A 15615-nucleotide genomic window follows, 5' to 3' on the forward strand; every position below is an offset into this window, starting at 1 on the left:
AGAGCTGGTCAGTAGACAATACTGAGCTGGTCAGTTCAATTGCCTGAGTTGAATTTCACTGGAGGTTCTGAGAAAGGAGTAGCCCACAATGTGTTTAGAGACTCCCATTCTCTGAGGGCTAGTTTTACATTAATACAGTAGGCCTGCTTTTAGATTTATCCAGAACAAGGCAGGCCTCCTTTATTTGAACAATCAGGTTTCATTTGTTGAGTCCGGAGTGTTGGGATTGGATCATCATCCTTTGATGTAGACCAGAGGTTCTAAAAGTGTGTTTTCTGGGCCACTGGTGGTCTCCAAGTTCCATTCACATGGTTTAGGGAAAGTTTGAGGAACTGCCGTGAAGATCTGTACTTGGTCCTGCACTTGATTTGTTTTGTTTGATGATGGAGAATGAGGTTGTTTGGACCAGGGCAGAATGATCAAACAGCTTAACAAAACCCTGGTATAGGGCCAATTATTGCCCTACCATGACATTGGGGCGGTCTCCTCATCCCCTCCACAAATATACCAGTCAAAATGGCTATACTCAGCTGCTTGGCTTACAGTTCATGAATTTCATAACACAGTGCTTGATACCAGTCATTGTAGCAACAGGTGTTATTTCATCATTATTCATCAATCACATTTGAAGGACAAGACTGTGCTTAAACATTATGTATATTATTTAATTATATATAGATGGGACACAGGTGGCGCTGTGGTCTAAACCACAGAGCCTAAGGCTTGCTGATCAGAAGGTTGGCAGTTCAAATCCCCGCAACGGGGTGAGCTCCCATTGTTTGGTCCCTGCTCCTGCCAACCTAGCAGTTCGAAAGCACATCAAGTGCAAGTAGATAAATAGGTACCACTCCAGTGGGAAGGTAAACGGCATTTCCATGCACTGCTCTGGCTCACCAGAAGTGGCTTAGTCATGCTGGCCACATGACCCGGAAGCTGTACGCCGGCTCCCTCGGCCAGTAAAGCGAGATGAGTGCCGCAACCCCAGAGTTGTCCACGACTGGAACTTAGATATATAGTGATTTGTGAAACATTTTTTAATTACCAAGTGGTCAGTTGAGACCCCAAGAATTATTATTATTTTCTTAAGGTTTGAGAACCAGTGAGTGTATGGTAGAATTTGGTTAGTCTCTCCTGGTAGACTTGATATGGCATGGTAGACTTAACACCTGAATTGGTGAATTAGAAGGTAAAAGTTGGACCTTATACCTCAATTTTGTTCAAGAGCAACAATCTGCATGGACACTCGCATTTTAATATATTTTTCAGTGAACTGTGACACTCACTTTTTCTGGTTCTGTACTTTCTTATAGTTGCTTATATTTGTGAACTGCTTTGAGCACATATGAATTTCTGGGAAGTGCAGTATACCAGCAAACTGGTTACCTGTCTGCAATTGCCAGCCCCTTTTTATTACTTTGGGGCTCAAGCAGAAGAACATCCTGTTTGGCTTTTGCACTTTGGATGAGTAAAACTGTGGCTTCTGCACTTTCTCAAAATGTGCGAAGCTTCCGCTCCGATCACTTCTGGACACTGCTTTGGTGCAAGCCATGGGCAGGAAACCAGGAGGCAACTACGTGCAGATGAGAGTGGAAACAAAAATAGTTCTTTTGAGATGGCTTGTGCCTCCTATCTAAAAATAAAAGTAGGTTATTAGAAGCTGATAAAGACTAAGATAAAGCTGGCACATTCTACAACCAGGGCTGCAAGATATGCAAAGCTAACATTTGAGTGATGCTTGTGCCGTATCCTGAGTGCTAGAGGTGGGCAGAGCAGAGAGGCAAAGGGGAGAGTCCCCTGACATATTGATTCATATTGCCGAAAACTAATGTGTGGGATGTGGGGAAGTTGTGCCTGCCCAAACATTCCACCTTTGATCTTCAGGGCAATGGCTTACAGCACAATCCCAACCATGTCTCCTCAGAAGTAAGTCCCCTTTAATAGGGAGCTTACGCCCAGGTAGTGGGGTAAGGATAGGGTTGCAAGGTCTCCAGGGCTGAGCTAAAGTCTCCAGGTTTGCCTTGCCCACTTCAGGTGACAGGGAGAGGGGCTGAATCTCCTGGTGAGCTAGAATGCCTTTTATAAAAACACTTAAAAAAAAAAAAATAGGAGGCCATACATGCAGCTTGCATCTTTCAAGCTTCAGCCCAGCACAGCCAGCTGCAAATTATTGCAAAGATTCTCTGAGGGAGTCTGCCCGCCTCCTCTCTCCCAATTAACCTCCGTCTCCAGGGCTCAGTAGTGAGCCCTAGGGAGTCACGTAGGAAGTCATCTATTTGTATGTTAAAAGAAAATTTTTAAAAAACCCTTTTTTAAGAAAGCACCTTAGCTCTGCCCCCCTGAATTGTTTGGGGGATAGATTTGTGGTGCAATGGGTGACCTCTAGAGCATCACAAGGCAAATAGGCCTGATCCGAGGGATGCAGATTGGGACCACAGGGCAGATCGGAGCAGCAGGAGACAATGATGGAGCAACAGTTACCACATGAGATACAGAAGCTGGAGGGAAGATCTCGTGATCCAGCAGCTACTTGGAATAATCTCCACAGGCTGTTAAGGGGTGCTGATAGGCTGAAGGGGTCACCTCTAGAGACAGTGGTTATGCCTTACATCCCGTGATTGCTCTGGCTTGACCGTTTCCAACACAATTGCATGTTTCTTTCAAGGGGCCACAGGACAGAGAGCATTGTGTGCCCTGTGTGTGCTGCCTTGCTCAAGCTGGAAACAGAGCAATTGGGATAGGATTTAATCCCTTTCTTTAAAAATTAACATTCTCCTTATTTATCTGGGTCAAATACCTCAACTACTTGAAAGCTGCCTGATCTCTTTAATGCTCCCTGGAATGTAATACTTCCCCCTTCCTCTCTCTCTTAAAAAATCACCCCACTATGTATTAGCTACACTTTTGTTTCTTTTTAAATTGGTTGAACTAAGTCTGATGTTGGTACCCAGTACCTGCAGCTGCCAGGCTCCAAGTGCCCCGGCAAGGTTCAGTGGTGGCAATACCTGCCTTGAGCTTTCCCAGCAGAAGTCAAAGGTCTCCACAAGGCTTCAGCTTGCCTGGCCTGCTCTGAATGCCACATTAAACCATGGTTTGAAGAAACCCTAATGGGTAAACCATGGCTTAGCATGACATCTGAATCCAGCACAGTGCCTTAGCTATGGTTTGTGAAAACAAACCATGGTTTGTTGTTGGTTTCCTGGCCTTAACTGCAGCTTAGCAATACGTGCAAATGCAGGCACCGTCTTAACTATGGTTTAAATGTGGCTTGTTTCATCACCGTGCCCAAATCAGCAGCTGGGGGGAAATGAAGCCACTATGGTTTAACGTGGCATGCAAACTGGTGCATTTCAAGAGGTGCCCATTCTTCAAAGCAATAATCACCCATTGGAATGAGTGCAATTGACAAGCGCTTCACTTTGGCTGCATTGTTCCTTAAGAGACCAGCTGCCAGAGAAAGAGAACACTTTTTCCACCACGGTGTGCCTGTAGAAAGCACAGGTATGCCCCAAAACCAGCTGCCCATTGTTCTAATCTCTGTTAAAATCGAAAGACATTCTCCTCTGAGTGCTCGCTGCCCACACAGGTGCGTGTTTGTGGTCTGGAGTAGCAAAGCATGAAGAGAGAGCAGTCAGCTAGATCTAGTCAAGAGGTTCCCTGTTGCCACGGACACCAGCTCTCCTCTTTTGAGAGATCCCCATCCTTCAGAGCTCTGCCATAAGTTTAAAAAGGAGAAAAGTAGTGACGGCAGTCAGTTACAGTATCAATGGTGCTTATATGTTTGTGCTTGATTGTGGCTGATATCCTCAGAAGCTGCAGAAACCAAACACAGAAGCAGCCCTCCAAGCCAGTGTTATGAGTTTGGGCAGGGATGTGAGTCTGGATGATACCCTGGCTCACCTTCCAAACCTGGAATCCGGTATGTGGGACAGAATCTATAGGAGTTCCTTTGTTACGGCGGTGGTTTTGGCTCGCTAGTTAAGCACCACATTTTCCAAATCCAAAGAAGTTGCTCTGTGCCATAGAACAAATACACCCTCCCCTAGCAGTACAAGAGCAGCTGGGGAAACCCAACACGATGGGTGTGGGATTATTATTATTATTATTATTATTATTATTATTATTATTATGGCAGTGGTGCATGAGTGAGCTGGAAGCGGGATGGAAGCTGGAGACACAGAGACATGTTTGCTCTGTGCTGGACATTGAGGACTCCCCTGGAAACGTAAGGGGAAGTAAGATCTACGGGGGCGTTAATGCTGTGAGCCCCTCCCTCCAATGCTCTGGTTGTATATATGTGCAAATAAATCCATATATGCTCAAGTCACCAGAGCCTCCACTGACCTTCATCCCAAGGAAACCAAACTCTGGCTAACGTGCTTGGAACCCCCAAAGTCTCTCACCACTCAGAGATTGGGGCGGCATGTAGCAATAGAACAGCATCACTGCATTCATACACAGCAAAAAGGCTTCTGTCTCATTGAGGTACTCCTGCAGGGATAAGGAGCCTGTTGCCTTCCAGGTGTAGCTAGGCTCCTGGCCCTTGGTCCTGATGGCTGGTTCTGATGCCAGCTGGAGTCCAACAACATGGTTTTATTTATTACATTTTAATACCCCCTTTATCTTCTAAGGACCTCAAGGTGGTGCACATGGTTTTCCTCCTCCCCTATTTCATCCTCACAACAACTCTGTGAGTAGGTTAGGCCAAGACAGGGTTTCCCAAATTTGGGTCACCAGCTGTTTCTGGACTACAATACCCATCATCCCTGACCACTGGTCCTGCTATGTTGAATGCACTCTAAATGTATGGTGTGGATCAAGCTGAAGATGGGCTCCCATCAACAATGCACCCAGATGCTCTTATAGGCATCACAACAACAACAACATTAGAAGTGGAGGGAGAGCAGGAGACTGACTGACTGCAAAACACTGGGAGCTTGATTCCCCCCACCCTTTGCACTGACCACCCCCTAACAATGCCCCTGATCTCTTTGCCTGCAGCCTCTGTGTGAGGTCGCTGCTGCTGCTGCTGCCGCCGCCGCTGGCTTTTGAATCGGTGGTTGCTGGTCCCCGAGAGAGGATATCGTAGGAGCGAGGGAGGGGACGGTGCATTCTGCTGTGCCTGCTGCCACTCAGCCGGTTACTTTCTTCTGAGTCACCCATGGGCCAGCACCTGTGCGTGACCTCAGGCGAAGATCTGGAAATAGACTAGCTGAGGCTAACAGGCAAACACCTGCAGGGCGCTTGGTATTTTCTCACTCTGCTGACACCAAAACCAATTAAAGAAAAATAGAAAAATAGAGGGCTCCTTTTCCCTCCGCTCCCCCTCTCCCTTTGCAGCAAAATCCATCTCCTGTCTTTGACCTTATTCACCCAACTGCATTCTCAGGTACAGTCGGGGAGATCTGGGCCTGTAGAGCCACAGGCATGGGCGCAGTCTCTTTGCATCCCCTTTGTATTCTGCCCTTCTCCCACAGCTATCAGGGCACCACACAGAGGACTAGCCTCTTCTCTGCTCACAACAGTCCTGTGAGGTAGCACAGCCTGAATGATAGCAAGCTTCATGGTGGAGCAGGGATTTCGACCTCAGTCTCCCCAGTCCAAGTCTAACACACCGTTCCCTAACAACTAGTTTTACTAGTAAGGCCGTTTTGAAGAAGGATGGCAGGCTGCGTAACCCCCACTTGGTAAGTTCCCTTGGCTAGAACTACTGTGTTTGTGTTCCCTACACGCACACAAACACACACACTTTTCCTCTGAGTTGGCTGCTGCATGGACCAATTGGCATAATTCAAGGGCAATATTTGGCCTTGGGCCTGCCATTTGCTAAACCTTACACTATGACACACCGAGTGTCTTATTTTCAGACATCGGCACTTTTGCTCATTTCTCTCACCTGCTTGGGTAGGTGTGGTACGTGCCTTTGGCACAATCAAATGCACCTTCACAATCCACTTCTAAGAAAGTGGATAAGTAGCAATGTTGCACTACAGCGCTTTGGTGCAACAAATCTTCTCCCCCCCCCCCCAGCAAATTGACTTTTTTGCGGTAAAAAAAGTGATGGAGGAAAATGTCGAATAGCTACCACTGGAGCATGACATTGCATAACCTCCGTGCAAATTTTGTGCAAAGAAATCAGGATTGGGGCTTAATAGGTCATCTGGGAGGGACTAAATGCAATGTCGGGGGACGCAGGTGGCGCTGTGGGTTAAAGCCTCAGCGCCTAGGGCTTGCCGATCGAAAGGTCGGCGGTTCGAATCCCTGCGGCGGGGTGCGCTCCCGCTGCTCGGTCCCAGCGCCTGCCAACCTAGCAGTTCGAAAGCACCTCCGGGTGCAAGTAGATAAATAGGGACCGCTTACCAGCGGGAAGGTAAACGGCGTTTCCGTGTGCGGCTCTGGCTCTGGCTCTGGCCAGAGCAGCGATGTCACGCTGGCCACGTGACCCGGAAGTGTCTCCGGACAGCGCTGGCCCCTGGCCTCTTAAGTGAGATGGGCGCACAACCCCAGAGTCTGTCAAGACTGGCCCGTACGGGCAGGGGTACCTTTACCTTTACTAAATGCAATGTCATTGCATTATTTGAATGGGGGGGGTACTTTTATGCGTCTTGCGACATTCTGCATAAAGGCAGGGTAGAAATTAAATGAACAGACAGTTCTTTACCTGTGTTCCAAGCTCTCTCTCTCTTTCTAATTATCTGTTTCTGCACAGCTGGTACTTCATCTACAGCTCTATTTATTATCTTTATATTTTGAAGTTTTGGAACAGGCTTTATCCAAAGTACATTAGGGTGTGGGAATAATCTTCAAGGTCTGCACTTACACAAAGCACACACACACCCCCGCCCCTGCCGCTTTACACACACACATACACACACACACACACACACGGTCTAGAACTGTACTGGCAAAGAAATCTGAATTCCTTATAGAGAAGGCAATATTTTCATATCTCTATTTATTTACAGTATTTCTATATTGCTTTTCAGGCAGATTTCACCAAGCGGTTTATGTAGGATTATTGCGTCAGGGTTTTTAACAGTAAAATGGAAAAGAAAACTTGCTTCGTTAGAAGAGGCTGCTGCTGCTGCTTCTCACTCGCCTGCAGAACAAGATAGTTCTGCAGAAGCCCCTGTACAGACAGCTGAGGGAGGAAGCAGTCCACTGTGGTAGATGGATAATGGCAGTCACCTTCCAAGTTTCTTTCCACTCTCCTCTAGGCAAGATGGTCCTTCAGGCATCCCTGTGGTAGCAGCAGAAGAGTGGCCATTCGATGAAGGACAGTCCACCTCCTTCTGAGATGGTCCATTCCACTATTAACAGCTCTTACAGTCACAAACGTCTTCCTAATGTTTAGTCCAAATCTCCTTTATAATGTGAATCAATTGGTTCAGGTCCTACCCCCTGCAGAAGTAGAAACCAAGCTTGCTCCATCTTCCATGGGACAGCCCTTCAGATATTTGAAGATGGCTATTGTATTGTATTGGACGCGGGTGGCGCAGGGACGCGGGTGGCGCAGGGACGCGGGTGGCGCTGTGGGTAAAAGCCTCAGCGCCTAGGGCTTGCCGATCGGAAGGTCGGCGGTTCAAATCCCCGCGGCGGGGTGCGCTCCCGCTGCTCGGTCCCAGCACCTGCCAACCTAGCAGTTCGAAAGCACCTCTGGGTGCAAGTAGATAAATAGGGACCGCTTACTGGCGGGAAGGTAAACGGCGTTTCCGTGTGCTGCGCTGGCTCGCCAGATGCAGCTTTGTCACGCTGGCCACGTGACCCGGAAGTGTCTCCGGACAGCGCTGGCCCCCGGCCTCTTGAGTGAGATGGGCGCACCAACCCCAGAGTCTGTCAAGACTGGCCCGTACGGGCAGGGGTACCTTTACCTTTACCTTTATTGTATCATACCCAAGTCCCAGTCTTCTCTTCTCCAGGATGAACATACCCAAGTCCCTCAACTGTGCTTCATAAGGCTTGGTTTCTAGACCCTTAATCATCTTGGTTGCCCTCCTCTGCACATGTTCCAGCTTGACAACATCCTTCTTTAATTGTGGTGCCCAGAATTGGACACAGTATTCCAAGTGTGGTCTGACTAAGGCAGAATAGAGTGGTACTATTACTTCCCTTGATCTGGACTCTACACTTCTGTTGATGCAGCCTAGAATAGCATTAGCTTTTTTTGCTGCTGCATCACACTGTTCTCATGTTAAACGCTGCTTCACACCTTCCTTGAGTGCTTTTGCCTGGCTGGAATGTGCCCTTGAACTGTGGCAACATCTCTTGATTGGATGGAGCAGGGAGAAAGAGAGAGAGGCGTGTGGTCATAAGCGCAGAAAGAAAGTCGCCTGCTATACAGAGGGACGAGTCACATCTGTCACTCTGCCTGCTTATCACTCCGGCCCTTCCCACCACTGCCATGCGGCCCCCGGAAGATTTCCCATGAGGGACTGCATCCCTTGGGCTGACAAGAGATTCCCTCTGCCCTGCCCTGCCCTGGCACCTTAACAAACAGCACAAGATCCCCTGAGTTGTTCACATGTGAACATAGCCAAGATTTACAGCAGCAACATTCCGTCATGCGCTAAACGGCATTGCCCGTTCAGGGGGATATAAATATATGTGCCCATGCTGCGTTGGGACGGCGGGTCAGGAAGATGGCAGAGAGGGAGAGAGCGAGCAAAGAGTCATGGGAAAAAAAAGAGGGCTGTTTTGCTTTGCGGTTTTCTGGGCTGCTCCAAATGCAGTTGGTTTTGAGGAGTCCAGCTGTCCCTCCGGCGGGTCGTGAGAAAGAAGGCGCAGGCCAGAGTCCCGGTGCAGGAAACAGACTGCTCAGGAGGCAGAGGGGCTGTGGAGCAGGGGGGCGGTGCGCTGGTACCACATCCTTCAAGATGAGCACATGAGATAGCAGGGCTGCAGGAAGCAGCTGTTAGGGTGTCCCAACAACGGACGCTGGGAAAATTGGCCACCAGCTGCTAACATTTGCTTAGCCCTCTCTCCTCCTCCCCACCCACTCCCCAACCTCTCCCTCCTATTCTTTTTTAACCAGGAAGAAAAAAAAATGTGTCTGTGTGCGCGGAAAATAAATAAATAACATTTGTATCTGCTTCTGCATTCCCTGATGGGCCCATCTGTTTATTAGTTGCATGTGATATATATATATATATATATATATATATATATATATATATATATATATATCATCCCTCTTTTGAGTCCTAGGCCAACAGATCTCGGCCTTGAGATGCAGGCCTGCGCATTAAGATGCTGTGAATCACCTCCCTGGCGCCAGCAATCTGCAGGGCTGAGCGTTTCACATCCTGCCCGTTCTGACACCTTGCCGGCCTTCCCGGATTTAAAAATGGTAACACTCCGTCTCAGGCCAGTCCAGAGTTTGGTTATGACAATTGTCCCACAAGCTGCCTTCAGGCCTTCTTCTTCCCATCCTTTATCCATTATCAGGCCTAGAAAAGAGGTGCCTAGAAAAGCCACTTGGGGTGCCCAGCTTTCTCGGAGGGCTGGTTGTCTAACTCCAGGAGCCCTTCCATTGGGCGAGCCTCCCGGAATAATGTCTTGAGTGGGCCTTCCTCCAAGGAAATGGCTGCTTCTTCACACTGAAAGCCATTCTACACATGGTGCAGAATGAGGTTTCTGGAATATTCCACTTCAGACCACTGGTGGAGGGGAGCTGGGTTGTCGTATTTCTCTGGATATTTCCCCCTCCCACCACCATCTTGTAAAAAATTTGCCATGCATGTAGAAAATCAGCACATCAAGGAGATGACCATATAAAGAGCCTGCTGGGTCAGGCCACTGGCCCATTGAGTCCAACATCATGTATTCACAGAGGCCAGCCAGACGCCAGTTGGAAATCCACAAGCAGAACCCAGGCACCAAAGCAGCCTCCCCCCCGTGTTGTTTCCAGCAACTGGTGTTCAGAAGCATTGCTGGAGGCAGAGCAGAGCCATCATGGCTCCTCCATGGGTTAATAATAATAATAATAATAATAATAATAATAATAATAATTTATTTATATTCCGTCCATCTGGCTGGGTTTCCCTAGCCACTCTGGGCAGCTCCCAACAGAATATTATTATTATTATTAATAATAATAAAAAATAAAACATTAAACATAAAAACTTCTCTAAACAGGGCTGCCTTCAGATGTCTTCTAAACATCAGATAGTTGTTCTTCTCTTTGACATCTGGTGGGAGGGCGTTCCACAGGGTGGGCACAGCTGCTGAGAAGGCCCTCTGCCTGGTTCCCTGTAGCTTTGCTTCTCGCAGTGAAGGAATCGCCAGAAGGCTGGACGTCAGTGTCCAGCCAGGATGATGGGGGGTGGAGACGTTCCTTCAGGTATACTGGGACGAGGCCGTTTGTCCGGTCCTCTTTTGAAGTCATCCAACTTGGTGGCCATCCCTTCTTCTAGTGTAGCATTGATGCTTCACCCCCTTCATCATTTCGATGGCCCTTTTCTGAACTTTTTCCAACTCTACAATGTCCTTTTTGAGGGGAGGCAACCAGAACTGCGCACAGTACAGTTGTACATTGGAAGTCAAATGGAATCCGTTCCCGAAGTCCATTCAAATTCCAAAACATTCGGAAACTGAAGCGTGGCTTCTGATTGGCTACAGGAAGCTCCTGCAGCCAATTGAAAGCCTCAGAAGCCCCGTCGGACGTTCAGCTTCCAAAAATAGTTAACAAACTGGAATAGTCAGCAGCGTTCGGGAGCCAGAACGTTCAAGAACTAAGCTGTTCGAAAACCAAGGTACGACTGTACAGTGGTACCTCTGGTTAAGTACTTAATTCGTTCCGGAGGTCCGTTCTTAACCTGAATCTGTTCTTAACCTGAAGCACCACTTTAGCTAATGGGGCCTCCTGCTGTTGCTGCGCCGCCGGAGCACGATTTCTGTTCTCATCCTGAAGCAAAGTTCTTAACCCGAGGTACTATTTCTGGGTTAGCGGAGTCTGTAACCTGAAGTGTATGGAACCTGAAGTACCACTGTACCCAAACACAGTTGCAGCATGGATTTTGTATAAAGGCATTAAGATATTGGCAGTTTTATTTTCAGCTCCTTTCCTGCTGCTGTGCTCTCGGTCAACATTTTCATCAAGTTATCTACTAATGTGAAACTTTTCTACCTGATATAAGTTTGCTACATACAGGGACCTCTGAATGGGGAAAATTCTTGATTTCTCCCTACCTGCAGTCTGTAGTGGAGCAGTCCTTTCCAACTGCATAGGACTCTAGCACTTCTCCCCATCTTATTCTGCTGCAAGAGTAGCTCCAGCCTCAGAGCTGCCTCATGCCATGCAAGCCACAGGTGACTGCAAATAATGAAAAGGGGGGGAAGCCCCCTATGGAGAATCCTCCCTCTCCTGAGCATATTTATCATATGACTCAGTGTTCTCAAACTGTGAATTTCCCCATCCACCCCTTGCGGTGTCATTTGCTGGTGTGGGTGGAGCACGTTACAATGAGCTGTCTCTATGTTACATGGTCTTCTTCTTTGGCGATCACTCGTAGATTGTCTTCCACAAACACCGTTTTAACAGTGAGTCCGTAAGTGACTGTGGAGGCCAATTCTGGATCCACATGTCCTTCCACAGTGGGAACATTGGTTTCCGGGCCGGAGTTGATCACGGTGTGGATTTGCCAAGCGTGCCTTTCTCTTAGCACGTTTCTCCCTTGCGTCCTGAGTTCGAGTGTCTTCAAAGTCCATGATGGAAAGCTCTTCAATCTGAGCAGGCTGAAAGCAAAGAGTAAGGTTACCGTAACTTCCGTCATAGAGCTTCAGTATGCTGATGACAACGTAGTGTGCGCACGCTCAGAGGTTGACCTCCAAACCATCCTAAATATCTTCACAGAAGCTTACGAAAAGCTTGGCCTGTTGCTCAACATCCAAAGTGCTGCACCAACAAGTACAAAATAACTCCTCTGCAGCACCACAAATCCAACTCAATGGTGTAACATTGGAAAATGTCGATCACTTCTCCTACCTAGGCAGTTATCTTTCCACAAGGGTCAACAATGATGCCGAAATCCAGCATTGCCTGAGCTCTGCGAGTGCGGCTTTCTCCCGATTGAAGTGCAGAGTGTTTGAGGACCGGGACATTTGCAAGGAAACCAAAATGCTTGTTTACAGAGCTATTGTACTACCAACCTTCCTGTTACATGGTAACATGCATGCCATACCTTTAAAGCACTCTAATACCACTTTAACCAGGTGTGGCCCTCCAGATGTTGCCAAACTTCAACCCTCACCAGCCCCAGTGAACATGGCCAATGGCAGGAGGGCCAACGCTTTCTCACACCTGACTTTTTAAGTGGAAAGGCGAAACCTGGGAACTGCAGTTTGCTAAGGGTGCTTGGAATTGCAGGTCTGTGAAGTCAGCACCTTGAACAGCACCTAGGAGGTTTTTTGGGGGGTGGGGGGATCCGTGACTGTGGCATAAGAATGTTTCAAACATATATATTTATTTGTTTCATAAAATTTATACATCGCTTGTTTAAGAAAAAGCCTCCTTTACAAAAGGATAAAACCAGGCAAAATTTACAATACATTAAAACACGCAAGAAGTTCAAATACTGAAACGGGTTAAAATTACTTCAGGTTTTTAAGCTTCTGGGTAGTCTTGCCTAAGGGACGCAGGTGGCGCTGTGGGTTAAAGCCTCAGCGCCTAGGGCTTGCCGATCGAAAGGTCGGCGGTTCGAATCCCTGCGACGGGGTGCGCTCCCGCTGCTCGGTCCCAGCGCCTGCCAACCTAGCAGTTCGAAAGCACCTCCGGGTGCAAGTAGATAAATAGGGACCGCTTACTAGCGGGAAGGTAAACGGCGTTTCCGTGTGCGGCTCTGGCTCTGGCTCTGGCTCTGGCCAGAGCAGCGATGTCACGCTGGCCACGTGACCCGGAAGTGTCTCCGGACAGCGCTGGCCCCTGGCCTCTTAAGTGAGATGGGCGCACAACCCCAGAGTCTGTCAAGACTGGCCCGTACGGGCAGGGGTACCTTTACCTTTACCTAGTCTTGCCTAAACAAGAACATTTTTAGCAGAGGCCAGGAAGAATACAGCTTGATCTCAATAGGCAGGGAGTTCCAAAGTGTAGGTAAACGATTGAGTTCTGTGGGCACCTATGGTGTAAGGCAATCTCATAGGTAAGCTGGTCACAAGTTATTAAGGGCTTTGTGCACTAATAACAACACCTTGAACCTGGCCTGGCAGCAGATCAGCCAGTGCAGCTTTCTGAGCATGGGTGTTATATGCTGGCAATGCCTTGCTCCTGTCAGCAATTGTGCTGCAGCATTCTGCACTAATTCTAACTTCCGGATCAAGCATAAGGGAAGCCACACATAGTACCCAATGCATGAACTATTGCGGCAATGACTTTCTGGTCCAGGAATGGCTGTAGCTGTCAAACCAACCACAATTGGTAAAAAGCACATGGAGCCACTGAGGCTGCCTCGTCCTTCAGAGTCAGAGATGGATGCAGAAACACCCCGCAAACTGCAAACCTGCTCCTTCAGGGAGAGCGCAACTCCATCCAGAGTAGGCAACTGGCCAATTTCTCAGACATGGCTGCTACACACCCACCGGTGCCTCTGTCTTGCCAGAATGCAAACTCAGCTCAGCTTGAATCCTCATCCATTTCACCACTGTGTCCAAACAATGACCCAGGGACTGTGTGGCCTCTCCTGATTCAGATGGTTTGGAGAAAAACAGCTGAGCATCATCAACATACCAATGGCACCTTGCCCTGAAGCTCCTAATGACTGCTTCCAATGGCTTCGTGGTGATATTAAATAGCGCTGGAGATAAGACAGTCCCCTGCAGCACCAAAAAGCCCTCTCCCCATGCTACTCTCTGGACTTGTTTCTGAAGGTAGGATTGGAACCACTGTAATACACTGCCCCCAATTCCCATTCCCTGGAGCTGGTCCAGGAAGATACCATGGTCAATGCTATCAAAAGCCGAGGAGAGATCAAGAAGCAGGAGCAAGGACACAATCTCTGTGTCTCCGGCTGTCTGCAGAAATCATCCATCAGGGTGGCCAAGGCCAGCTCAGTTCTGTGCCCAAGCCTGAACCTAGATTGGAAGGGATCCACATAATTTGTGTCCTCCGAAAATGCTTGCAGCTGCCCCACTATGGGGCCATCTCCACTACCTTCTCCCAAAAGGGGGCAGTGGCAACTGGTCGATGGTTGTTCCAGTCCAAAGAGGCCAGAGTTGGTTTCTTTGGGAGTGGTTTCTTCAGGTGCTGATGCAACCCTAGATCAAGTGTGGGGAACCTTTGTTCCTCTAGATCATGTTTTCCCAAACTTGGGTCTCCAGCTATTGTTGGACTACAACTCCCATCATCCTGAGCTAACAGGAACAGAGGTCAGGGATGATGGGAATTGCAGTCCAAAAGCACCTGGAGACCCAAGTTTGGAAAACCCTGCTCTAGATGTTGCTGAACAACAACTCCCATCATCCCTACCCATTGGCCATTCTTACTGGGGCCCATGGAAGTTGTAGTTTGGCAACATCCAGAGGGACACCTTTGCCTCCACGTTTGTTTTAATGCTACCCATAGTTTTTTTCCATGGTAACCAATGCTGGGACTATGAATTGATGAAGGGCAGGGCAGGAATGGACATAATAAATAGATAAACCACTGTCGACCTGCTTGAAGCCTGCAAAGTAAGAACAATTGCATATATGTATAAATAAGAAACTGTCAGTTTTGGCCCATGGAGGTGAACTAGGAACCAGACGCCTTGAGCCAGAACCTGCAGTCAAGACTTAAGGACAAAGTAGGAGTCAGGGGCAAGGGGTAAGGCAAGGGGCAAGGGGCAAGGGGCAAAGGGCAAAGGGCAAAGGCAGCAGAGATGAACAAGGAGCAAGTAAAGTCAGAAGTCAGAACCCAAGGGTCCTCTGGGGAAGGGCTGTAGCTAAACAGCAGATATCTCCTGTGCAAAGGCCCAGGAGAGGCTCCTTGTCTGGAAACCCTGGAGAGCTGCTGCCAGTCAGTGCAGGCAATACTGAACTAGGTGGACCAACACTATAAGACACTATGAGCTCATTCAAACTTCCTCTTTTCCTGTGGCTTTCTCCCAGGGAAAACCACTCTTTAACACTCAGTTGGAGCAAACAGCCATTTGGGCTTTCTCTGGATAGATGTTTGCTCCAACTTAGCACCAAAGAATGGGTTTTCCCTGGCAAAGGAGATGGGTGAGGTGGAAACTGCTCAGACCCAGGCTTTGTAGACATGAGACAAGTGAAAGTGTGAACGAGCACCATGTTCTTAAGAAGTCAGAACCAAAGGACAAGGCAGTGGACCAGAACAAGCATATTGTAGTGAATAGACTAGGATCTCCCGATTTTTGAGCCACAGTGCTCTGTTTCGTTTTGTATTCTGTTTTGACCTTCTGCCTGCTTTCCCCTCTACCTTTTATTCCTAATAAAGATTCTTAATTTGACTGCTGAGTGTGTGCCAACCTCAGGACTCCAGAATCCCCACGTGTCTAGACGCTTGAAGTTCATGCTACTAAAAGTTTCGGAGCAGAGTTGTAAGAGACCAGCACATTCTTCTGAGTTTCGGTAAAGACGTGGGGATTGTGGGCTACGATTCTCAACATGGCTTAACAATCAATCTCC

Source organism: Podarcis cretensis (assembly GCF_951804945.1).
Source record: "Podarcis cretensis genome assembly, chromosome: 8".
In the NCBI taxonomy this organism is placed as follows: domain Eukaryota; kingdom Metazoa; phylum Chordata; class Lepidosauria; order Squamata; family Lacertidae; genus Podarcis; species Podarcis cretensis.